At 35.8% G+C, this 26,119-nt stretch overlaps 1 long non-coding RNA gene across 1 annotated transcript in view; it reads left to right on the plus strand.

Annotated features, from left to right (window-relative positions):
- The window catches only part of LOC131382448 (uncharacterized), a 44,712-nt gene extending 19,355 nt beyond the window's left edge, over positions 1-25,357 (plus strand). Inside the window, exons 2-5 of the long non-coding RNA XR_009211950.1 lie at positions 20,172-20,259; positions 20,806-20,916; positions 22,746-22,845; positions 23,676-25,357. This is a non-coding gene — a long non-coding RNA (uncharacterized LOC131382448). The remainder of the gene's footprint in view (positions 1-20,171; positions 20,260-20,805; positions 20,917-22,745; positions 22,846-23,675) is intronic.
- Positions 25,358-26,119: the final 762 nt, after the last annotated feature.

Below are 26,119 nucleotides of genomic sequence, written 5' to 3' on the forward strand. Positions count from 1 at the left end.
TTAAATTATCAATAAAGTTGATATTAACAAGTATTCTCAGTAAATGCCTAGGCCAAATCAGCACATAGAAAATTCAAATTATCTGAAGAGAAAATGGAATCAATTGGCATTTGTGGGGTAAAGCTCATATACCATAAAGCTGACCACTTTAAAGTGGCATTCAGTGGCATTTAATACATTAATTATGTTGTGCAGTTCCAAAAGATTTTCATCACTCCAAAGGGAAACCCTGTCTCCATTAAGCAGCTGCTACTCATCCTCCCTTTTCCTAGCTCCTAGCAACCATTAATCTGTTTTCTGTCTCCATGGATTTATCTATTACAGATATTCAAGACAGCTGACATAATAAATATGTTATCTTTTGTATCTGTCTTCGTTCACTTCGCATAATATTTTTAAGATTCATCCAGATTATAACATGCATAGGTATTTTATTCTTTTTTATGGTTGAATAATATTCCATTACATGGTTTATTAAATTTTGTTTCTTCGTTTATCTATTGCCAACTTTTGGCTACTGTGAATGGTGTTGCTATAAATATTCATATGCAAGTATTTGTTTGTTTGAATACCTGTTTTCAGTTCTTTTGAGTTTATATGCCTAAGAGTGTAATGACTGGGCCATATGGTAAATATTAACTTTACTTTTTAAGAAACTGCCAAACTATTTTCTAAAGTGGCTGTAATATATTATATCTCTCCCAGCCAAGTATGAAGGTTCCAGTTTTTCTGTAATATCACCAACACATATATTCACCACCTTTTTTCATGATAATCATTCTAGTAGCTCTGAGCTACTATCCCATTGTGGTTTTTATTTGCATTTCTGTAATGACTAGTGATGCTTGGTATCATTGCATATACTAAGAAGTGGCCAGTTACATATCCTCTGTGAAAAAATGTTCGACGGATGCTCTGAGGCTTCTAGGAGGCCGGGCTCTGGAGGCAACGTGCTGCACTTGCACTCTCTCAGAGTGAATAGCACCGTGAGACAGGCCAGGCTCATGGCTCAGAAGACAAATCCCACACACACTCAAGGGGACAAAAACAAACCCCACACAAAGGGTTTCTCCTCCTTCTCCTAAGTGGTATTTATTTTCAACACCTGCTTGATGCAGTTTTTAATCCTCTACCTATTGAGCTGTTGTGACTTATTGGTCATTATTTGATTTTTGTATGAAAAAAAGCTTGGTTATAGAAATCAGCATACTATTTTTAATCTGGAGAGAGATATTCTGGTGACTGAAAGTATGGTCAGGTATCAGATATAAATGTGCAAATGCCTTCTTGCTGTACTGTTGGTCTCAGTACATTCACTTTATAGCCTCTGGCAGTATCAAAGGTTCCTTTTTTGTTTGTTCAAACTCTAATTTGTATCAAGGTATCATGGATTTTTAAAATTAGTATTTCATTACAAGTGTCTCAGCATTGGTTAACTAATTTTTGCCAGGACCATTATTGATCAAGCAAATAAATTCAACAGCCATTTGGGAAAAAGAAAAAAAAGTTCACTCTAGAACTTTGCCAATTTATAAACTGAATTGTCTGTCTTTTAGTTAAGTTGTAAGTACAGTGCTAGTCTTATAGAATGAATTAGAGAGTGTTCCCTCCTCTTCTATTTTTTGGAAGAGTTTGAGAAGGATTAGTGTTAATTCCTCTTTAAATATTGAGTAGAACTCTCTAGTAAAGCCATTTGATCCCAGAACTTGTGGGGAGATTTTTAATGACTATTTTATTTTCTCTGTTTGTTATACCTTTGTTTCTATTTATTTCTGAGTCAGTTTTGGTAGTTTGTGTGTTTCTTGAAATTTGCCAGTTTTGTCTAGTGTATCTAATTTGTTGGCATACAATTGTTCATAGCCTTATCTTAATAATTCTTTTTAAAATATGGTAAGTTATGTAGTAATTTACAATACTCTATATATCTCCACTTTCATTTCTGATTTTAGTAATATGAGTCTTCTTTTTTCTTAATCAGTCTAATATAAAAGTTTGTAAATTTCATTAATCCTTTCAGAAATCAACTCTTGATTTCATACATTTTCTCTATTGTTTTTCACTTCTCTATTTTACCTGCCTCCCCTGTTTCTGACTTAATGTCTATTTTGTCTGACAACAGTATAGTCATTCATTCCAGGTTACATATGTAGATCAATGTCTTTCATCCAATTTGGGAAGTGTTCAGCCACTATTTCTTTAAATCTTCTTTCTGTCCTTTTTTCTCTATCCTTTCCTCCCGAAATTCCCATTATATGTATGTAAGTATGTTTGATGTCATCCCATAAGTCTCTTAGGCTCTATTCATTTTTTAAATCTTTTTTCTTTTATTTTGTTAAAGATAATAAGGCAGAATTTATTCAAGGGATGCTATGGAGATAAGGATAGGGACCAATGCAATGGCGTTTTGCAGTGGGGGAGAAAGATTAGACTCAATTCCTGGTCTTTTTTCCTTCTGCTCCTCAGACAGTATAGTTTTAATTGTCCCATCTTCAGGTTCACAGTATATTTCTTCTATTTATTCAAATATGGTATTGAAACTTTTAGTGAATTTTAAATTTCAGTCAATATACTCTTTTCATCACCAGAATTTCTATTTGGTTCCCTATTTTAACTTTTATCTTTTTATGTATATTCTCATGTACTGAGACAGCATACTCCTAGTTTCCGTATCTTTTTATCTTTTTTTCTTTTTAACTCTTTGAGCCTATTTAAGAGAGTTAATATAAGGTCTTTGCTTAGTAAATCCAATGTCTGTTCTTTCTCAAGTAAAGTTTCTGTTAATTAATTTTGTTCTTATTAATAAGCCATGCATTAGTGTTTCTTTATATCCCTCATTTTAAAAGTTAGACATTACAAATATTATAATATGGCCAGTTTTATATGAGATTCTTTTCCTTTTCAGGGTTTAACTGAAGGAAAGTGAGGTAAAATAGAAAGTTTAAATAAGAGCCACAGTTTCATCATATAATAACCAAGATATTCAGGTTTCAATTGAAGATCAATCATTATATCAATAATCAGAAAAATATATTAATAAAACTATATGAAAAAACAATAGATGTCAATACTGAGATGACAGAGAGGTTAAAATAACTTATAATGATTTTAAAGGGGCCATCATAAAAATGCTTCTATAAGCAACCATGAAAACATTAGAAAGAAGTAAAAATAGGAAGCTTTAGAAAATAAATACAAAGTCTCAGCAAAAAAAAAAAAGATATAAAAAGAACCAAATACAAATTTTAGAACTGAAAATTCCAATAACTGAAATAGAAATTCAAACTCAAAAGCAGAATGGGTGGGACAGAGAAAAAAGTCAGTGAAATTCAAGACAGAACAAAAAGAAAAAAAATGCCCAATTGAACAACAGAGAAATAGATTAAAGAAGTAAACTCAAAGACCCGTGGGACTATAAAAAGAGATCTAACATTTGTGTTTTTGGAGTATTGGAATGAAATGAGAAAGAGTGTGGGACTAAAACATATCCAGAGAGATATGGCTGAACACATTATAAACTTGGTAAAAGAAAGAAACCTATAGATTCAAGAAGCTAAACAAACAAAAAAAGGATAAATTCAAATAAAGCCATGTTAAGACATATTATATTAAAATTTATGAAAACTAAAGACAGAAAAATCTTGAAAACAATAATAGAAACTCTTAATCTATTAACAAAAAGTAATTCAAATGACAGTAGATTTCTCACCAACAACCACAGAGGCAGGGAGGCAGTGACACAATATTTTTCAAGTTCTGAGAGAAAAAAACTGTCAGTCCAGAATCCTATGTTCAGAGAAAACATCTTTCAGAAATAAAAGGAAAATCAGACAGAGAGAAATTAAGAAAATTTGTCACCAGTATACCTACTCTAAAAGAATTGCTAACAAAAGTTCTCTAAACACAAAAGAAAGGGTAAAATAAGACATACTGGAACATCAGGGAGGAAAAATAAACACAGTAGACAAAAATATAGGTCAATACAGTGGAATTTCTTCCTCTTTTTGAGTTCCTTGATTATGTTTGAATGTGGAAGCGAACATAATAACATTGACGTGGTTGTAATTCATGTAGATGAATCATTAAGACAATTATAAATATGAAGGATAAGAAAAAGGAACCTATGAGTAAATAAAGTCTCCACACTTCAACTGAGTTGATAAAAAAATGACACCAGTAGATGGCGATAAGTTATTTATATGCTGTGCAATACTTGGAGCATCTATCTATCTATCTATCACCTATTTATCTATGTAGATATACTCAAAAACACTATCAATAGTGCCTATGAAAATCAGAATGGAATTCTAAAATATATTCAATTAACTAACAGCCAAGAAAACGTAAGCAGAAAACTGCATAACAAAGAGAACAAAAAGAAAACAAAAACTAAAACGGCATACTTAATTACTAACATATTAATACTTACTTTAAATATAAATGAGTTAATTCACCAATTAAAAGACATACTGGAGGTTTAAGAACATTACCCAGATATATATTGTCTATGTGAAATTGCAACAAATATAGTGATATTGACAGGTTAAAAGTAAAAGGATGCAGAAAGGCATATCAAGCAAATGTTAGTCAAAAGAAAGCAGAAGTTACTACTTTTAATACCAGATGAAGCAGAACTCATAGCAAAAAATATTTTCAGAGACAGAGGTGGGCATTACATAATGACTAAATGCTCAATCCACCCAAAAGATATAATATTTCTAAATGTGGATGTACCAAAGAGCTGAAGTGCAAGATATGCGAAGCAAAAATGCATAGAACTGAAAGGAGAAAAAGACAAATATACAGTTATAGTTGGGGAATTCAAAACATCACTGTACGATTGATAAATACAGCTATACAGAAAATCTGCAAGGATACAGAAGAACTCAACAGCACTATCAACAAACAAAATCTAATTGACATTTATAGGACACTGTACCCAGCAACAGCAGAAAACACATTCTTTTCAAGTACCCATGGAACACTTAACAAGATAAACCGTATTATGGGTCATAAAACAAACTGCAATATATTTAAAAGAATTGATATCATATAGAGTGTATTCTTTGACCACAATGAAATTAAATTTGAAATCAATACCATTAAGATAAAAGAATCTTCAAACACATGGAAACTAAAAAGCACACATTTAATTGCTCCATAGTTCTAAAATGAAATATCAAATAATGTTTAAAAACACATTAAAGTGTAAATGAAAATGAAAGTGTGACATCAAAATTTGCATGACACAGTAAAAGCAGTGCTGTGAGAGAAATTTATAGCACTAAACTTATATATCAGGGGAGAGAAAAAGTGAAGTAACCTGATTAAATATAGGCAATAGACATTTCTTTATTAATCAGGTTAGATATCATAATCTGATTTTAAAAATGACCTGAAAAGTGCTGCAATGTAAGCCATGTTCAAATTTCTACAAAAAAAAAAAAAAAAAACCCTAAATAGACATTTCTCAAAAGAAGACATATGAATAGCCAAAATGTATGTGAAAAAATCACTAACCATCGGAGGAATGCAAATTATAACCCCAATGAAACACCACTTCATATCTGTTAAAATGGCTGTTATCAAAACGACAAAAGATAACAAGCGTTGACAAGAATATGAGAAAAAGGGAAACCCTATACATGGTTGGTGGCAATGTAAATCAGTATAGTCATTACAAAAAACGGTATGGAGATCCCTCAAAAAAGTAAAATAGAATTACCATACAATCTCACAATTCCACTTATGGGTATATGCCCAAAAGAATGAAAATCGGTATGCCAAAAAGATATCTGCATTCCCACGTTTATTGCAGCACAATATACAGTAGACAAGGCAAGGAATCAACCAAGGTGTCCATTAACAGATAATTGGATCAAAAATGTGGTATATGTACACAATGGAATATTCTTCTGCCTTAAAAGAAATAAATCTTGTCATTTGCAACAAAAGGAATGAACCTGGAGGATGTTAAGTAAAGTAAGGCAGGCCCAGAAAGAAAAATGCTATGTGATTTCACTGACATGTGGAGTGTGAAACAGTAGAACTCATAGGGAGTAACCAGAGCCTGGGAGTTGGGGGAATTGAAGAGATGTTTGTTAAAGGATACAAAATTTTAGGTAGAAAGAAGGAATCAGTTCAAGATATCTATTGTACATAACAGGGAGTATAGATTATAATAATATTTTATATCAAAAATTATAAAAAAGTAGATTTTAAGTGTTGTCATCACAAAAACAAGATAAGTATGTGAGGTAATGTTTATGTTAGATACCTTTATTTAGCCATCCCACAATGTATACTTATACCAAAACATCATTTCGTACACTATGAACATACAGTTCTCATTTCAACAATGTTCATAGCATCTTCATCAAGAGTAGATTCCATCTAAAGAAACAACTTTCTCTGCTCATTTATAAAAAGCAACTCCTTACTCATTTAGTGTTACCATGAGATTACAGCAATTCAGTCAACATCTTTAGGCTCCACTTCTAATTTTGTTTCTCTTGATTTTTTCCTACCACATCTACGTTTACTTCCCCTGCTGAAATCTTGAATCCTCAAAATCATCCATAAGGATTGGAATCAACTGCTTCCAAACTCCTATTAGTGTTGATATTTGACCTGCTCCCATGAATTATGATTGTACTCAATGGCATCTAGAATGGGAAATTCTTTCTAGAAGGTTTTCAATTTTCTTTGCTCAAATTCATTGAAAGAATCATTATGGCAGCTATGACCTAACATAATTTTTTTCAAGTAAAAAGACTTGAAAGTCAAAATTACTCCTGAATCCATAGGCTGTAGAATGGATGCTGTGTTAGCAGGAATGAAAACAACCTTAACGTCCTTGTATATCTCCATCAGAGCTCTTGAGTGTCCAGGTGCATTGTCACTGAGCAGTAATATTTTGAAAGGGATTGTTTTTTCTCAATAGTATATCTCAACAGTGGGCTTAAAATAGTCAGTAAATCATGCTGTAAACAGATGTGCTGTCATCTAGGCTTTGTTGTTCCATTTCTATAGTATAGGCAGAGTAGATTTAGCATAATTCTTAGGCCTCAGGATTTTTAGAATGGTAAATTAGCATCGTCTTCAAGTTGAAGTCACCAGCTGCGTTAGTCCCTAACAGGAGTGTCATTTTGTCCTTTGAAGCTTTGAAGCCAGGCATTGACTTCTCTTCTCTAGCTATGAAAGTCCTAAATGACATCTTCTTCTTATATTAAGGCTGTTTCATTTACACAAAATCTGTTATTTAGTGTAGCCACCTTCATCAATGATCTTAGCTAGCTCTTCTGGATAACATGCTGCAGCTTCTGCATAAGCATTTGTTGCTTCAGCTTGTAATCGATGCATTGGAGATGGGTTAAAACTTAATGAACTGATCTCCACTAGCTTCAAACTTTTCTTCTGCAGCTTCCTCTCCTCTCTCAGCCTTCATAGAATTGAAGAGTTGGGGCTTTGCTCTGGATTAGGCTTTGGCTTAAGGGAATGTTGCGGCTGATTTGATTCTTTTTCCAGACCACCAAAACTTTCTCCATATCAGCAACAGGCTGCTCTGCTTTCTTATCATTTGTGTGCTCACTGGAGCAGCACTTTTAATTCCCTTCAGTAACTTTTTTCTGTGCATTTACCACTGGGATAACTGGTTGGAGAGAGAGGCCTAACTTTCGGCCTATTTCAGTATTGACATGTCTTTCTTCATTAAGCTTAAATCATATAGCTTTTGATTTAAACTGAGAGGTATGTAACTCTTCCTTTCAATTGAACTCTTAGCGACCATTGTAGGATTACTGTTGGCCTAATTTCAATATTGTTGGTCTCAGGGAATAAGGAGGCCCAAGGAGAGGGAGAGAAGTAGGGGAACAGGGAGGGGAGCAGTCAGAACACACACATTTATCAAGTTTGCTGTCTTATATGGGCACAGTTGGTGACACCCCAAAACAATTAGCTTAGTAAAATCAAAAATTACTATTCACAGATCACATTAACTTATATAATAACAATGAAAAAGTTTGTAATGTGGCAAGTATTACCCAAATGTGAAAGAGACACATTGTGAGCACTTGTGTTGAAAAAACTGGTGTCACTAGACTTGCTCAACTCACAGGTACTACAAATCTTCAATTTGTAAAAAAGTGCAATATTTGTGAAACACAATAAAGTGAAGTACAATACAATAAGGTATGCCTGAATAAAAATATAGACTGATTTTATAACTAATAGTAATACCTTAATATTTAAGAAACATATATTGCGTGCACTATGCTAGGCTGTGTGTTAATGCTAACAGCACAATAAAAATAACGATCATTTCTTCAACAACTCAAGTGATAAATTGTGTAACTCAGATATATAAAAAGTACCAAGTGAACCTGACATGGGTAAATATATATTCTCGAGGGAAGAGAAAAGCTTTAAAGCAGTGACAGCATTTGAGTTTTATCTTGAAGAATAGAAATCCCTTCAGAGATGAAGCTGACTAAGTACTTTTCAGCAGAACATTGTTGGGAAATTCACAAGGATGTAGAGGCACCTGGTTTTAGGGGAGTGGATAATCAAGTGTACATGAAATTCCACTGCACTGTTAGGAGTAGAGGAAATGAAGCAAGAATTAACAGAAAAGAGATTATAGCAACCTACGTGGCCCACGTGAATGCATCTGAACAGTGTCAGTGTGGAACTTTTGCTTATTTTTAAGGATAGAAGTGACATGATCTGCTATGGCATTTACGTCTAGTACTATGGCAATAATAATGATGTTACAATCTTGTAGGCAATAGAGGACAAAGACCTGAATTAAGGAATTAGCCATGAAGACAGAAGAAATTAGATTTAGAAAATTCTGATAAAATAACATTTAAAAACATTTTGACCGATTCTTTGGTGTGATGAGGGAAGAAGCTATTAATTATCTCTAGTTTTTAGCTAGATATATCTTGTTGAGAAGTAGATGAGAAAATAGTAACAAAATGATGCATATTTAGAAACGTGTAGTGGTATCTGTGAAACATGCCCAAGGAAATGGCCAATAGGCATTACTGGCTACATACTTTGTAAGGCCCAGCACAAAATGAAAATGCAAAGTCCTATTCAAGGACTATTACATGTGTTAAGATGGTGACAGCAGAACATTAAATTAAGCACAGGGCTCTTCCATGCATGGGTCCCATGTTTCTAAGCAGGTGGCTTGCCCTTGAAACTGGTTCTGCTGGTAGGCAAAAGAAAACATGGCAGTGAATCTCAGAGGAATGGACTGAAGAAACAGGTTAAAAATCAATAGTGTTATATATGTGATAAATGAAGTAAGGAGAGCTTGGAGCTCATACAGTAGAATGGGCTCTGGAAAGGTTGCATTTTCAGTGTTTGAAGAATAGGAAAGGAGGTCAAAAGTAGTGGTGAGAACATTACAGAAGAAGCTGAAAAAAAAAAAAAGTTAAAATATGCGATCCAGGAGAGAGAGAGACCAGGCTTCAGTGTAAGATATCAGAGGGAAATGAACTAAAAGGAAAATTCAGGAGTAAGCCGAGTAGGTAATTAGAAACTGGTAATTTTAGTTAGATAAAATTCAGTGCACAGTGGAAGAAATAGCACAGGTCACAAAATCAATGTTGTTGAAGAAGTGGAAAAAATGTTTTCATGATTTTGAGTCTGCAAATGTGTCAATTTAATGCTTATTGAAAATGAGAAAGAAAGGTAGCTTATCCTGGAAGTTTGGCAAAACATCATCTTCTTTGCTTCAGAAGTAGTTATGCTTATTTGAAAATCTCTAAATGCTGAGTACTTTTTGGAAGTGGCTGTCAAGGCCATTTTGAATGAACACATGAAGAGATAAAAATGTTACCTTCCTGAGTGTAATCAAGTGTTTACTCAGTGACAGAATCAGCAAGGTTCTCTCTTCCCCAGTAGAGTGCCATCACTCAGTGACTTGCCGTCATCAGCTGAAGAGAGAAGGATTACTTCTTTATGTTTTTCTAGAATTTGGGAGAAATGTTCTTACACAGCCTTAGAGTGATTTTGTCTCTATTCTGAGCTTGTTAGGGTCAGGAAGAGGCCCTTTTATGGACCAGAATTCTACTCGCTTCTTGTTATATATTTTTTCTTTCTTTTTTATTTTGGCACATAGATTTTTTTTCCGTTTTTATTTTCAAAGTTGGAAAAGTTGCAAAAAGCCTGGGACTGATGATGATGGAAATTTTGTGCCAAGAATTCGATGATGAGAGCAATATAAGGTTGCTACTCGCTATTTTATCTCACATAAAAAGAAACATCAAATTCTGGATGTCAAAAAATATTGGGATGCTTCACAAATATAGCAGATTTTTCTTTTAAAAAATTTTTCTCTCAATTTTTTTTAAACTTTTAAGTTCAGGAGTATATGTGCAGGTTTGTTATATAGGTAAACTTGAGTCATGGGAATTTGTTCTACAGATTATTTTGCCACCCAAGTATTAAGCCTAGTACCCATTAGTTATTTTCCCTGATCCTCTCTCTCCTCCCACCTTCCATCCTCCAAAAGGCCCCAGAGTGTGTTGTTCCCCTCTATGTGTCCATGTGTGTTCTCATCTTTTAACTCCCACTTATAAGTGAGAACATGTGGTATTTGTTTTTTTTGTTGCTGCATTAGTTTTCTAAAGATAATGGCCTCCAGATCCATCCATGTCCCTGCAAAGGACATGATCTTGCTTTTGTTTTTTATGTCTGCATAGTATTCCACGGTGTATATGCATCGTATTTTTTTAATCCAGTCTACCACTGATGGGCATTTAAGTTGATTCCGTGTCCTTGCAATTGTGAATAGTGCTGCAATGAACATATGTGCGCATGTGTTTTTATGATAAAAAAAAAAACTTATACCCAGTAATGGGATTACTGGGTTGAATGGTATTTCTGTTTTTAGGTATTTGAGGAATTACCACACTGCTTTCCACAATGGTTGAAATAATTTACACTTTTACCCACAGTATAAAATCGTTCCTTTTTCTCTGCAAGCTCACCAGCACCTGTTATTTTTTGACTTTTTAATAGTAGCCATTTTGGTGTGAGATGATATTTCATTGTGGTTTTGATTTGCATTTCTCTAACAATCAGTCATTTTGAGGCTTTTTTCATATGATTCTTGGCCGCATGTACGTCTTCCTTGAAAAGTCCGTTCATGTCCTTTGCCCACTTTTTAATGGGGTTCTTTGTTTTTTTCTTGGAAATTTAAGTTCCTCATAGATGCTGGATATTCAAACTTGGTCAGATGTGTAATTTGAAAAAAATAATTTCCATTCTGTAAGTTGTCTGTTTACTCTGTTGATATTTTCTTTTGCTGTGCAGTTCTTAAGCTTAATTAGGTCCCGCTTGTCTATTTTTGCTTTTGTTGCAATTGCTTTTGGCATCTTCATTATAAAATCTTTGCCAATTTTTAGGCCCAGAATGATATTGCCTAGGTTGTCTTCCAGGAATTTTATAGTTTTGGGTTTTACATTTAAGTCTTTAATCTATCTTAAGTTTTTTTTTTTTTTTTTTATATGATGTAAGGAAGGGTTCTGGTTTCAATCTTCAACATATGGATAACCAATTATCCCAGCACTATTTATTGAATAGAGAATCCTTTCCCTATTGCTTGTTCTTGTCAGGTTTGTCGAAGATCAGATAGTTGCAGGTGTGCAGCCTTATTTATGGGCTTGCCATTCTGTTCCATTTGTCTATGTCTCCATTTTTCTACCAATACCATGCTGTTTTGGTTACTGTAGCCCTGTAGTATAGTTTCAAGTTGGATAGAATGATGCCTCCAGCCTTGGTGTTTTTTTTCTTCCCCTTAGAATTGCCTTTGCCATTTGAGCTCTTTTTTTAGTTCCATATGAATTTTAAAATAGATTTTTCTAGTTCTGTGAAGAATGTCACTGGTAGTTTGATAGGAATAGCATTGAATTTATAAATTGCTTTGAGCAGCATGACCATTTTTACAATACTGATTCTTTCTATCCATAAGCATAGAATGTTTTTTTTTTTAATTTGTTTTTGTCATCTCTTATTTCTTTGAGTAGTATTTTAAAGTTACCATTGTAGAGATCTTTCACCTCCATGGTTACCTGTATTCCTAGGTATTTTTTCTTTTTATGGCAATTGTGAATGAGATTGTATTCCTGATTTAGTTCTCAGTTTGTCTGCTGCTGGTGTATAGGAATGCCAATAATTTTTGTATGTTGATTTTGTATCCAGAGACATTGTTGAAGTTGTTTATCAGCTGAAGGAGCTTTTGAGCTGAGACTCTGAGGTTTTCTAGTTATAGAATCATGTTGTCTGCAAACAGGGATAGTTTGACTTCCTATTTGGATGTCCTTTATTTGTTTCTCTTGTCTGATTGTTCTGGCCAGGACTTCCAATAGTATGTTGAATAGGAGTGGTGAGAGAGGGTATCCTTGTCTTGTGCCAGTTTTCAAGGGGAATGCTTTCAGCTTTTTCCCATTAAGTATGATGTTGGCTATAGGTTTATCATTGATGACTCCTTCTATTTTTGGGGTATGTTCTCTCAATACTTAATTTGTTGAGAGTTTTTAACATGAAGGTGTGTTTGTAGAGTTTTATCAAAAGCCTTTTCTGCATCTATTGAGATAATCATGTGGTTTTTGTCTTTTGTTCTGTTTATGTGATTAATCACATTTATTGATTTGCATATGTTGAACCAACTTTACATTTTAGTGATGAAGCCTAGTTGATCATGGTGGATAAGCTTTTTGATGTGCTGCTGGGTTTGTTTTACCAGTATTTTGTTGAGAATTTTTCTATTGATATTCATCAAAAGTATTGGCTGAAGTTTTCTGTTTTAGTTGTGTCTCTGCCAAGTTTTGATATCAGAAAGATGCTGGTCTCATTGAATGAGTTAGGGAGAAGTTGCTACTCTTTTTTTTCGTTGTTGTTGTTGTAGTTTGGAATAGTTTCAGTAGAAATGGTACCAGCTCTTCTTTGTATATCTGGTAAAAATTTGGTTGTGAATCTTTCTGGTCTATGGCTTTTTTTTCTTGTTAGGCTACTTATTGCTGATTCAATTTCAGACCTCATTATTGATCTGTTCGGGATTTGATTTTTTCTTGGCTCAATATTGGGAGGGTGTATGTATCTAGGAATTTATCATTTTCTTCTATTTTCTAGTTTATGTGCATAGAGGTGTTCATAATTATCTCTAATGCTTATTTGTATTACTGTGGGTTCAGTGGTAATATGCTTTTGTTGTTTCTAATTATGTTTATTTGCATCTTCTCTCTTCCTTATTAGTCTAGCCAGTGGTCTATTTGATTAATTTTTTTTTTCAGAAAAACAACTCTTGGATTCTGTATTTGTTGATCTGTTGAGGGTTTGTGTGTGTGTGTGTGTGTGTGTGTGTGTGTGTGTCTCAATCTCCTTCAGTTCAGCTCTGATTTTGGTTATTTCTTGTCTTTTTCTAGCTTTCTAGCTGGTTTGCTCTTGGACCTCTAGTTGTTTTAGTTGTGATGTTACGTTGTTAAATTTAAATCTTCCTAACTTTTTGATGTAGGTGTATGGTGCTATAAATTTAATTCTTAACACTGTCTTGTATCCCAGAGATTCTGATATGTTGTATCTGTGTTCTCATTACTTTCAAATAACTTCTTGATTTTTGCCTTAATTTCATTATTTACCCAAGTGACATTTAGGAGCAGGTTATTCAATTTCCATGTAATTGTATCTTTCTGAGTAAATTTCTTAGTGTAAATTTCTAATTTGATTGCACTGTGGTCCAAGAGAGTGCTTGTTATGATTCCAGTTCTTTTACATTTGCTGAAGAGTCTCGTATGTCCAATTATGTGTTCAATTTTAGAGTATGTGCCATGTGATGGTGAGACGAATGTATATTCTGTTGTTTTCGGATGGAGAGATCGGTAGATGTCTATCAGGTCTATTTGATCCAGTGCTGTGTTCAGGTTTTGAATATCTTTGTTAATTTCCTGCCTTAATAATCTGTCTAATATGGTCAGTGGGGTGTTGAAGTCTCCCACTATTATAGTGTGGGAGTCTAAGTCTTTTTGAAGGTCTCTAAATATTTGATTTATGATTCTGGGTGCTCCTGTGTTGGGTGTATATATATTTGGGATACTTAGGTCTTTTTGTTGAATTGAACCTTTTACCATTATGCAGTGTTCTTCCTTGTTTATTTTATTTTATTTTGGGGGGTTTAAAGTCTGTTTTGTCTGAAATTAGGATTGCAACCCCTGCTTTTTTCTGTTTTCCATTTGCTTCATAAATTTTCCTTTATCTCTTTATTTTAAGCCTATGGGTGTCATTGCATGTGAGAGGGGGTCTCTTGAAGACAGCATACCTATGTGTCTTGGCTCTTTATCCAGCTTGCCACACTGTGTCTTTTAATTGAGATATTTAGCTCATTTACATTTAAGGTTAATATTAATTTGGATTTGATTCTGTAATCATGATGCTAGCTGGTTACTATACTGCTTTGTTTCTGTGGCTGCCCTATAGTGTTGCTGGCCTGTGTACTTATGTATGTTTGTGTGGTGGCTGGTAATGATCTTTCCTTTCCATATTTGCTGCTTCCCTCAGGAGCTCTTATAAGGCAGGTCTGGTGGTATCAAATTTTCTCAGCATTTGCTTATCTGAAAAAAAAAAATTTCTCCTTTGCTTATGAAACTTAGTTTGGCCAGATATAATATTCAAGTTTGGAATTTCTTTCTTTTTTCTTTTTCTTTGCTGGATATTTGTCTTCTGGCTTGTAAGATTTTTGCTGAGAGGTCCACTGTCAGTCTGGTGGACTTCCCTTTGTAAGTTACCTGACCATTCTCTCTAGCTGCCCCTAAGATTTTTTTCTTGGATTTCAACCTTGGAGAATCTGATAATTATGTGTTTGGGGGAAGATCTTCTTTTAAAGTATTTTACTGAGATTCTTCACATTTCCTAAATTTTCATTTTGGTCTCTCTAGCTAGGTTGGGGAAATTCTCATGGATAATATCCTGAAATATGTTTTCCAAGTTGCTTATACTCTCCCATTCCCTTCAGAATCACCAATGAGTTGTAGATTTGGCCTCTTTACATAATCTCATATTTCTCAGAGGTTTTGTTCATTCCTTTTTCTTTTCTTTTTTTTTAATTCTTGTATGACTTTTATTTCAGAAAGGCAGTCTAAGATTCTGTCCTCTACTTGGTCTATTCTGCTGTTAATACTTGTGATTGCATTATTAAATTCTTGTAGTGTGTTTTTCAGCTCTATCAGTTTGGTTACATTCTTTTCTATAATGGCTATTTTGTCTGTCAGCTCCTGTATCATTTTATTGTGATTCTTAGTTTCCTTGGATTGTGTTTAAACATATTCTTGCATGTCAGTGATCTTCATTCCTATTTATATTCCAAATTCTATTTTTGTCATTTCTGCCATCTCAACCTGGTTCAGAACTCTTGCTGGATATGTGGTATGATCATTTGGAGGGAAGAAGGCACTCTGGCTTTTGAATTGTCAGAGTTCTTGCATTGGTTCTTTCTCATCTTTGTGAGCTGATGTTTCTTCAACCTTTGAAGTTGCTGACCTTCATAAGGCTCTTTTTTCTTTTATCCTATTTGAGGAGTTTAATTGTGGTATAAGGTGGAATCAGCTATCTTTGTTTCTGGGAGATTTTAGGGGGACAGCACTCAGCTCCCAACTCCTGGACTGCATGCTCTAACTCTGGGGAACTTGTATCGGAACCCAACTTTGTTCTCTGGCTCCTCAAAGTTATGAATTCACTGTGCTGGGGCAGCTGAGGTGTTCCTGGACCACTGGTCACTACACTCTGATGGGTGGTATCATCCAAAGTATTATGTAGTGTGGTGACAGCCAGATCCATCCTCATTCACATGTGCCAGCAGCAGTGGCAGCAGCATCATGATAGGGTGCATGATTGTGGGCTGCAGCAGGGTCCTAGTGGGTTCCAGGGTGCCTGCTTCCATGTGAGTGTTCACCACAGTGGCAGACGCAGCTCGGCTTGGGGGGCAGGGGGCCCCTGCTGGCAACTGTGCATGTGGTCACACTAATAGTGGTGTTAACATGGGGATGGGGCGCTGGCAGGCACAGGTTTGTGTGCACTTTCTGTGCACCACAGGCAGGGGTGGTCACACAGGTGGAGGAGGGTCTGCTGTTTTCTGTACCTAGTTTCCCTTCTGTGGCTGTGTTGGTGCAAGGGCAGGGCACTGGTAGGGGCAATGCTGGCTATCTCTGTGGTCACCAAGTTTCTGACCGCAAAGATGGTCTGATGGGGGTGGGAAGGTGGAGTGTACTCCTGCTGTATCAGTGACAGGGCAGGGTGCATGCATACACAGATGCTTTAGGGCAAGAAATGAAAAACCTGCCTGTGCACATATGTGCCAGCAAAGCAATGTCATAGGTTGCCGTGGGCCTGGGGGAAGTTGCAGGGTGGGGAGGGAGCACGTGGGCTGGTGTATGGCCATAGGGGCCACCCTGCTGGAGCTTTCCACTGGTCAAACATAGTCGGCCAGCACAGAAGCTATGATTCAGACCTCCAAGTCACCTGAGGCTGCCCTGCAAATGTGTACAGCCAGTCTGGGGCCCTGGAAGAAGCCAGCAGATTGACCCTGTCTCATGGGCAAGACTGCCCTGCAGAGTTCAGGTCTCACAGTTCCCCTAAGGCTCAAATCTCCTATGGGAGCAAGTTGAGCCTAGGGGGATGGGCTTCCCTGGCATCTGCACTAGAACACATGCTCTTGCACCAAACCCTCTGGGCTCCACAAGAGCTGGCTTGCCACCACTATCACTTCCCTCAGCAGCTCTCCCTGCCAACTCTGGTGTCTGTGATAGTTGAAGGGGTCTTCTTTTATTGGGATTCCAGAGACCCATGGTGAGAGTGGGTTGCTCCTTGACGGTTCAACCCATTCTCCTGAGTCGTTGGAAGCCAGGAATGAGTCCCGGTGCACGGTAGCCCTGTGCTGGGTTCCCAGTTTCCTTCTGTTTACCCAGCTAATGTGTCTTCTCTCTGTCCACTCTCTCTGGCTTCCCTCTGAAGATCTGTTAGGAGTGTGCCAGTTGACTCAGTCCCTCATTGGCAGCTGTTCCACCTGGTGGCTGCATCTAGTTGTCCACCTTGCCCTATGAGTAACCCATCTTTTTATTTTAATAGAAAGATCATGATGACATTTACATGGAAAAGGTAACTATAGGGATGCTAAGTCATCTTGCACTTTTCTTCCCTCAGTCCGTTCACTGTTCAGTGGGGAAAAGAAATTTGAGGAATTGAATTATTTCACAGGATTCAGTGACTGAAATTTAATACCAACTTTTTATTTTTCATGTTATTTGCAGTTATATTGTACATTTAATTAAAAAAAAAAACTTTAGGTTGGGCGCAGTGGCTCACACCTGTAATCCCAGCACTTTGGGAGGCTGAGGCGGGCAGATCACAAGGTCAGGAGATCGAGACCATCCTGGCTAACACAGTGAAATTCCGTCTCTACTAAAAAATTACAAAAAATCAGCCTGGCGTGGTGGTGGGCGCCTGTGGTCACAGCTGCTCGGGAGGCTGAGGCAGGAGAATGGCCTGAACCCGGGAGGCGGCAATTGCAGTGAGCCGAGATTGCACCACTGCACTCCACCCTGGGTGACAGAGCGAGACTCCGTCTCAAAACAAAACAAAACAAAACAAAAAAAAAACTTTATCATGTAATATCTCATGAGAGCTTTATTGTCACAAGGAAGGCTGGATGTGTTGAGAATGAAAATCACTCCCTCTTCATTAAGTGTTGTTTTGTCTACAGAATGGCCCCCAGGCATTTATTTTAACATCCTCTCTAATCGTATTTTACAAAAATAATCCTGTTTTTTCCCCTAATTTACTGCCTGGAGAAAATGGTATAATGCTGAGGCAAAAACACAAAGGGAACTTGTTAATTTTCTAACTTAATAACTTAAATCTTGATCTTAGAGGTGATTACATTAAGGATAATAATAATCTGGTCATACATACTCCATTTTACTTCTCAACATTAACTATGTGAAAACAAAAAATAATAGCTTTTGCCCCTTCATTTGTTATGTAACAGAAACTTGACATTTTTGACTCATTTGGGACCTTAATAATTTGCCAAACTCAAAAAAATCATTAGTTGATGATTAGATGAATAAAGTATTCATTGCAGCATTATTCACAAAAGCCAAGATATGGAATCAACCTAAGTTTCTATTAATGTATAAATAGATAAAGAGAATTTGGCATATATACACAAAAGAACATTATTTAGCCTCAGAAAAAGAAGGAAATTCTGTCATTTGCAACAACCTGGATAAACCCTGGAAGAGGTTGTATGAAGTGAAATAATCCAGATACCAAAAGACAAGTACCATATGATCTGACTTAATGTGTGGACTGAGAAAAGGTGGAACTCATAAAGAATAGAATGGTAGTTACCAGGGACAGGGTAGGGAGGGGTTTGGGGAGGTGTCTTTCACGGATACACATTTCAGTTACAAAGGAGGAATACATTCAAGAGAAACACTGAACATTATGGTGACTATAGTTAATAACAGTATACTGCATACTTGAAACTTGCTCGGAGAGCAGATTTCAAGTGTTTTCTGCACCAAAAGTCCTAAGCATATGAGTTGATGCACATGGTAAAGGGCTTCATTTAGCCATTCCACAATGTATACAGATGTCAAAACAGCATGTTGTACACCATATATATCATTTTTCAATTAAAAAATAAAATTTACAAACAGTAGGAAAAAGTACAAGCATAAGGCTAAGTGAAAGAAACCTATTGCAAAAGACCCCATATTGTATGGTTTCATTTATGTGAAATTTCCAGAATAGACAAATTCATAGAGGCAGAAAGTAGATGGGGTTGTCAGAGGCTGAGGGTCTTTTTGGAGTGATGAACATATTCTGGAATTAGATAGTGATGATGGCTGCAAGCCCTTGCAAATATACTAAAAACTAGTGAAGGTTATTGAGTCAATCTCTGCCTATTACTTTTCAATGTGCCCATTTTTCCTTTTTATTTTAATAATAGTAATTTTCCTTTTCAAGACAATTAATTGTTTTTTTTTTTTTGTCAGAACACTATTCTTGTCTCTGAGATATAATATCTTCTAACTCTGGAGAAATTAGTTATTCATATTATGAAGTCTTCTGTTTTTTAATAACATTTAGTCATTTGTTTGTATTGTGTGTGTGTGTGTTTCTTTCTTTTTTTTTGATCTTCCTTAATTGCTCTTCTTAAAATATTTTGTGGTTTTTGTTTCTATGTTTGTGTTTCCACTTGAGAATCCCTGTTAGCTTGTCTGTGCACATATTTTCTGTGTATTTTGAGGTTACCTTCATGGACTCTGTGAGATGAAATGCATGTGTTGCTAACAGATATACACCATTAGGGACTGTCCTCTATTTTTAGGCATTTTGGATCATGTTGAATATTTTTACTCATTCCCTAGGACACAAAGCTGCCACCCTGTCCCAAGTACCTACACTCACTATTCCAGCCTAAGGGTAAATACTTCTAATATTTACTGCTAGCACAAATCGAGGACAAGATATCATGTAGACTCCATCCTAGCATACAAAAAATAAGCTGGACAACATCAAATGTTAAAATAATCCTCCAGAGCTCCTTCTGCCAAGGGTGTCTTCTATCTCTGATCTTCAGGCACTCGTTGACCAAATCACACCTTTCATAGAACTCTTCTTTTGGGTATCCCATTTTTCAAAATGATTAGTGATATTCCTAAAACTTTTTCATCGCAGATGGGATGCAATATTGTTTTCCATACATTTTGTGGCATTCTATTGTTTACCTCAAATTTTCTGCAATTACTGAAAATTTTGGTGAGAGTTTGAGATGAATATTTGTCTTTGCTCAGTTTGTCTTTGCTTCCAGTTTCCTTTTGGAACTTTTCAATGTCAAAGTCAAGCAGTAACAATTCCAGACAATCCCTGCTTTTACTTGTTCAGTCAGTAACATAATTGATCACTTCACAGAAATTGGAGGAGCAAACACAAATCTACCAATGGTTGTGTAGACGGGAACAATCATAAATGGAACTCTGTTTCCTATAAACTAGGACACAAAAAATCATTCAGAGGATGTTGCCAGGTTCAGGAAAATAGTATATGTATCATTCAGCCAACTGTAGCCAGATAACTGTCTCCTCTGTGTACTTTTATTCCAGTGGATGGATGGTATGAACCCATTTAACTATGGAAGATAAAGAATGTTTGTAGATTTCAGAAGAGCCTCCTAGAAATACACTGAGGATTGTGAGTATATAACATATGCTTTCAATTATAGTAATAATTGAAGGACTAATATTTTAGTCCTTATGGATCCAGTTATATGTTAAGTACTTTATGTATATTATTTCAATTAATTGTCACTATATTTCTATATATTAGGTAATTATATTTGTTTCACAAAAAAGAGTACTGAGGCGCCAAGAGGGTAAATACCTCATCCAAGATCACATAACTCAGTGGCAGCATTTGAAGTCAGTTCTATTTTACTTCAAAGTGCATGCTTTTAATCCCCATACTGTATGGTTGCATTGCTCTATGCTATGAAACATGCTGTATTGTTGTATTGTTTCCCAACAGTCCATCTACTATTCTGATAAATAAATATTCTTTCATTTCAATGATAAGGAATTCAATTATTGATTCTGTTGTCAACCTGAAATGGAAGAATCAACTAGCACATTCTAAGAGAAAGAATGAGGTGATATATTTAAAACACAACATAGAACTGACAGATAATAGACATTTAATTGTTGTTAGACAATTGAAACCCTCTCATGTGCTTCATTTCAGAAGATCCAGTTCTCAACTATTGACAAAACATAAATTGATGATCAGCACTTAGTTGAGATGCACTTACAATGAAAGAACAACCTTCAAACTCCCAAAGGATAACCTTTAGTGGTGAAATCTCTTTCTATCTTTTTTAATTTGTTACTTCCAACACATAAAGATGCAAAATATGAATTTAAATTTGTGGACTAAACATTTGTCTATTTCCTTATAATTTTGACCAGTTCATAATACTAAGATGTGCATACAGTATGATGAGCACAATTTTCTATGCCTTTATGTGGAAAAGCTATTGGCTTTTATTTTTAAAAGAAGCTAAATATGATGTACAGTGCTTTAATTGTTTTAAATACCTTAAGGTACATTTTATTTCATTCATTGCTAGTGAGGGAAAGTTAGGCAGAGATAATAATCAAATGGATGTTTAATATTTTTTAATTATGTAGTCTTTGAATGTCTACCACCTTGCTGTTTTGACACCTCGGCAGTTCTTCTGCTACCCTTCCTTTTGCCTAAATTCCATGCTGCCTGGAGAATAAGAAAACACAAGCAAACAGACTGTAGGTTCAGATCATAAACTGATAATCACCTGCAGCATCCCATAATTTCCCTAGATGCAGGGAAAAGATATTTCCTAAGTCATGTAATTATGGTTTTATATGGTATCCTTCACATTTTTATTTGTGTGGATTGCAATCTCCACTGCCTGCCATTTGCTTCTAAAATTGAAATGTAACCTAATTGGAGGCTAATGAGGGATTATCACTGTTGCCATGTTAGCTATTTATGTGTATGTATTCCATGAATAAATAGCTATTTTGAATGTAAGCATTGCTTTCAGGACTTAATATCAACAAAGAGATAATCTTAAGGGTAGAATGAGAAATACGTCTAATACATGGTTTGGGGCCTCAAAATTTTGCTTGTGATATAAGAAGAATATATTATATACAATCCTTTATCTGATGTCAGACAGTTTTTTAAAAAATACTGAGTGGATTATAAATTGCCAAACATTCTCCTGATGTAATGCTCCCAGGTGTTACACATGACACCCTTGAGAACGCTGACCTTCCTTGTGGAAACACCGATGCTTAAGTTGAAGAGGAGTGTGATTACTGTTCTTAGTAACAAACCCATTGATTAAGGACGTATTCCAAGTGTTTTCCTTAGCAACTCATTCTGGGTTATTATTAACAAATAAACGTTAGCTCTTCTGAAGATTCTTCTTTTACATTTGCCTCTCTCTAGGGTCATGAGTTTTAAAACACAAATCTAAAGGGAAAAAAATACACAGAATTTCATCAGACATTAATGGGTCCCTTCTTTTACAAATCTAATCAGCTAATTGGTTTATTTATTATTTGTTTGTTTATTTGGAACCCTAGTCTGCTCTTTAATTTATTTTGGGTTCTGGGCCTGCTTGAAATTCATTTTTAAAGAAAGAAGAACAAGCACTTTGGGAGGCCGAGGAGGGCGGATCACCTGAGGCCAGGAGTTCAAGACCAGCTTGGCCAACAGGGCAAAACCCTGTCTCTACTAAAAATACAAAAATGGCAGGCACCTGTAGTCCCAGCTACTCGGGAGGCTGAGGCAGGAAAATTGCTTGAATCTGGGAGGTGAAGGTTGCAATGAGCCAAGATCATGCCACTGCACTCTAGCCTAGGTGACAGAGCGAGACTCCGTTTCAAAAAAGAAAAAAAAAGAAAGGAGATTTACTATGGCTTTCTCAATACAAAATACAAAACGAAGAGAAGACAGATAATATAAACCCTCATTTTTATTAGTTTCCTGGACTAGATCCGCCGGCAAAGAAAGAATTCCTTCAAGTTCCAGATGTTCATACACGTTCATTCATTCCAACAACAAAATTTCTGATTGCACATATCAGTTCTTCTGCAGGATGGTATTTACATTTATATATTTTACTATTTTTTCAGGCATTTGTTACATTTATCTCTATCCAATGCCATCTCTGTGGAATGAGTAGAAAAAAGAAAATTTTCTTCTAGACATATGGGGAAACTGAAGACCAAGGAGGTAAAGTTAGTCAGAGTTCATAACTCCATCTAGTCAAGCAAGCTCTGTGAAGGCCTTGGCTTGGGTCCACCTTGTTGATTTTCACATGCTCAGCAGGTAATATAATGACCAGGACATAGATGCTGTCTCATAAATAGCTATAAAATGAACAACTGGGTGAAGAGAGCCTAAGCTGGAAATCCCATCTCCACACCTCTTCAACTCAAGCCACAGCTCATCATCTGTGCCACTTAGCCAGAAAAATTCACTCCTTCAGCTATTCTGAGTCCTTCTCTTTTAACATTTATTACCCTATACTCTTGTTGCAGAGCTCTCCACAGGTCCTGAGAATAGAGAATATAAAAAACTTACTAGATGTTAGTTCTTTATAATCATGATCTTTCCTCTCTAGATTTAAATGCTGACTCCAATTATAACCAATTTCATTGTAATTAATATTGCTTAACATTTATGGTGTGCTTAATATTTTTAAAGCACTTCAGAGTTATTTAATGAATCATCTAACGTTCTAGTGAATAATGACATTATTATTATTATCTGCGGGTTCTATAGATTAGGCTCCTGCTTAAGTGAAGAGACTTGTCTAAGGCAGTTGCCACATTTGCAAGGGAAGGAAACTTATTCAAACCTATGGCTGGAGAAGAGCACCCTGTTTCAATACATAGAGCACTTTTGATTGACTTGTTTATTTTCTGGAAGTGATGAGCTGCACTTAGCCCTTTTTCTTCTACACTGTGACTGGTGCACAACACTTATACTCTGTGTCTTCTCTTACCTTTTATCATGCTTTCACTTAAACACTTTTTCTTTTGTTTCCCTACTTAACCCAGGAAAATCTCTTTACCTCCTGAAGTTCTGTGAAGATCAGGGTCACACAATGATGGAAGAGGAAGACAAGTTGATGCAGGACAGCCGCATGCCAAGAGTTCCACTAGAAACTGCGTCTGTATTCTTTTTTTTTTTTTTTTTACTGCCACTCAGTGAGTTAGGAAGGCATTTGTCTCATTTGATAGATGGAGTATCCAAGGTTGAGATGGACAAGAAGGCTTGCCAAGGTCTGGTGGACTTCAGAGCCCCTCCCTACTGCACGGAGCCTATTCTAGGATTCTGCTGCCTGGATCCAAGAGTCAGCGCTTCTGCTACTGAACATTCTGTGTACCATGGATCTTTCACTTCAATGTCTAGAGAGTTTTACTTGGAATAAAGATTTCACTTGCGCTGTAATTAACTAATTAACTTTATAAATGTGTATAGAACTTCTATTTGAAGCTGAATATGTCCTGTTTTGTGCAGTACTGGAGATGACCTGATGAGCCAGGTAGATACCCCCTGTCCAATCTGCTTCATCCTATCCTGCCAACTGACCTGATTGAAGAATTTAGAAAATTAAAAATAGAAAGTCTAGAAAAATTAAAAATGCACTCCTAAGACCCGTGAGAATACTTTTTCTAACTTATGTGAAAATCAGAAATAATTTCTTTAGATTGCAATAGTATCCACATATTTTCTTTTCAGAAATTTCTATTAATTCGGCATGAGAGATCCTATATTACTTTTCATTGAACAGATGATAGAACAGCTTAAGCTTAGTTATCGTTATTAAAGAAGGCCCATTTTGGCACATTTCTAAGAAAGGATTATGCACCTTTTTTGTGCATAATCTAGTTTTAATTCCTATTTTTATATGTTATTGTATAAACACCGTGTATACGGCATTTAGGACCAATTTAATTTTCACTGACTATTGTATTTTAGATATTTTGCATACACCCATGTCATCAAGACAAATATTTATTTATTTTGATCCTATCTTATTTAACATATCACTTGTGGCAGCATCCAAGACTCGTTACAAGGTAATGAATTTATAGGTGGCATAGAGGGAGAGCAATGGATCAAGTGGTCTGAGTTTACATCCCAGGTCCCCTGGCTAATAAATGTATAGCATTGGAAAAGCTACTTAACACCCAATACCTCAAATTTCTTTTCTGTAAAATGGGAATAATGTACCTGCCTTATAGAATTTCTATGAGCATTCAATAAGGAGTATATTGAAACCCCTAGGTAACTACCTGGTACAAAGTAAGCATTCAGTAAACAGTATTATTAATAAGGAAATAATTCACAACAATAATTACACATAGTGATAGAATAATAAGATGAAACATGGTACAAAATATTGCACTTCAGAAAATTTTATACTGTTACTAAAATAGCAGCAGAGTGTGTGGTCTTCAAAGTATTTAAACATTTTATGGCCGGGCGCGGTGGCTCAAGCCTGTAATCCCAGCACTTTGGGAGGCCGAGGTGGGCGGATCACAAGGTCAGGAGATGGAGACCATCCTGGCTAACACAGTGAAACCCCGTCTCTACTAAAAATACAAAAAAAATTAGCCGGGCATGTTGGCGGGCGCCTGTAGTCCCAGCTACTTGGGAGGCTGAGGCAGGAGAATGGCGTGAACCCGGGAGGCGGAGCTTGCAGTGAGCCGAGATGGCGCCACTGCACTCCAGCCTGGGGGACAGAGAAAGACTTCGTCTCAAAAAAAAAAAACATTTTATATATTGACATATCATCATTTATTAAACCATTGTAATTTTTAATATTGTTTTCTGTTTTTAGTTATTATATATACTCTTGTAATAAATTGTTCCAAAGAATTGTCTTTATACATGTATTTCTTGGGAATAAACTTCCAAGTGGAACTACAGAGTCAAAAGGTATCAATATAACAGATACTGGAAATGTATTTTCATAATAAGGTAAAAGCTGACTTCGTTAATTTAATTCAATATTATCAAACACTAGCTTTTACAAAACTCAGCCTTCAAATTCATCACATGAAGCAGAAAACGTAAATCATAGGGGGAAATAACATGGCTATGACGATATTTAAAATGCATGATACTTACTATACTAATTGATACAGCAGTTGTGCTCCTAGGTATTTATCCAAAGGAATTGAAGACGTATGTCCACACGAAAACCGTACACAGATATGTATTGCAGCTTTATTCATAATGGCCCAAACGGGAAAGCAACCAAAATTTCCTTCAGTGGGTGAATAGATAAATACACTGTATATATCCAGGCAATGAAATTTTATTCAGCGCTTAAAAAATGAGCTTGCAAGTCATGAAAAGACATGGATGAAACTTAAATGCATTTTACTGAGTGAAAAAAGCCTACATGGAAAGGGCACATATGGTACTATTCCAACTGTGTAAAAAGGCAAATTATGGAAATGATAAAAGGATCAGTGGTTGCCAGAGGTCA

The sequence above is a fragment of the Hylobates moloch genome, unplaced genomic scaffold (assembly GCF_009828535.3).
Source record: "Hylobates moloch isolate HMO894 unplaced genomic scaffold, HMol_V3 SCAFFOLD_24, whole genome shotgun sequence".
NCBI classification, from domain to species: domain Eukaryota; kingdom Metazoa; phylum Chordata; class Mammalia; order Primates; family Hylobatidae; genus Hylobates; species Hylobates moloch.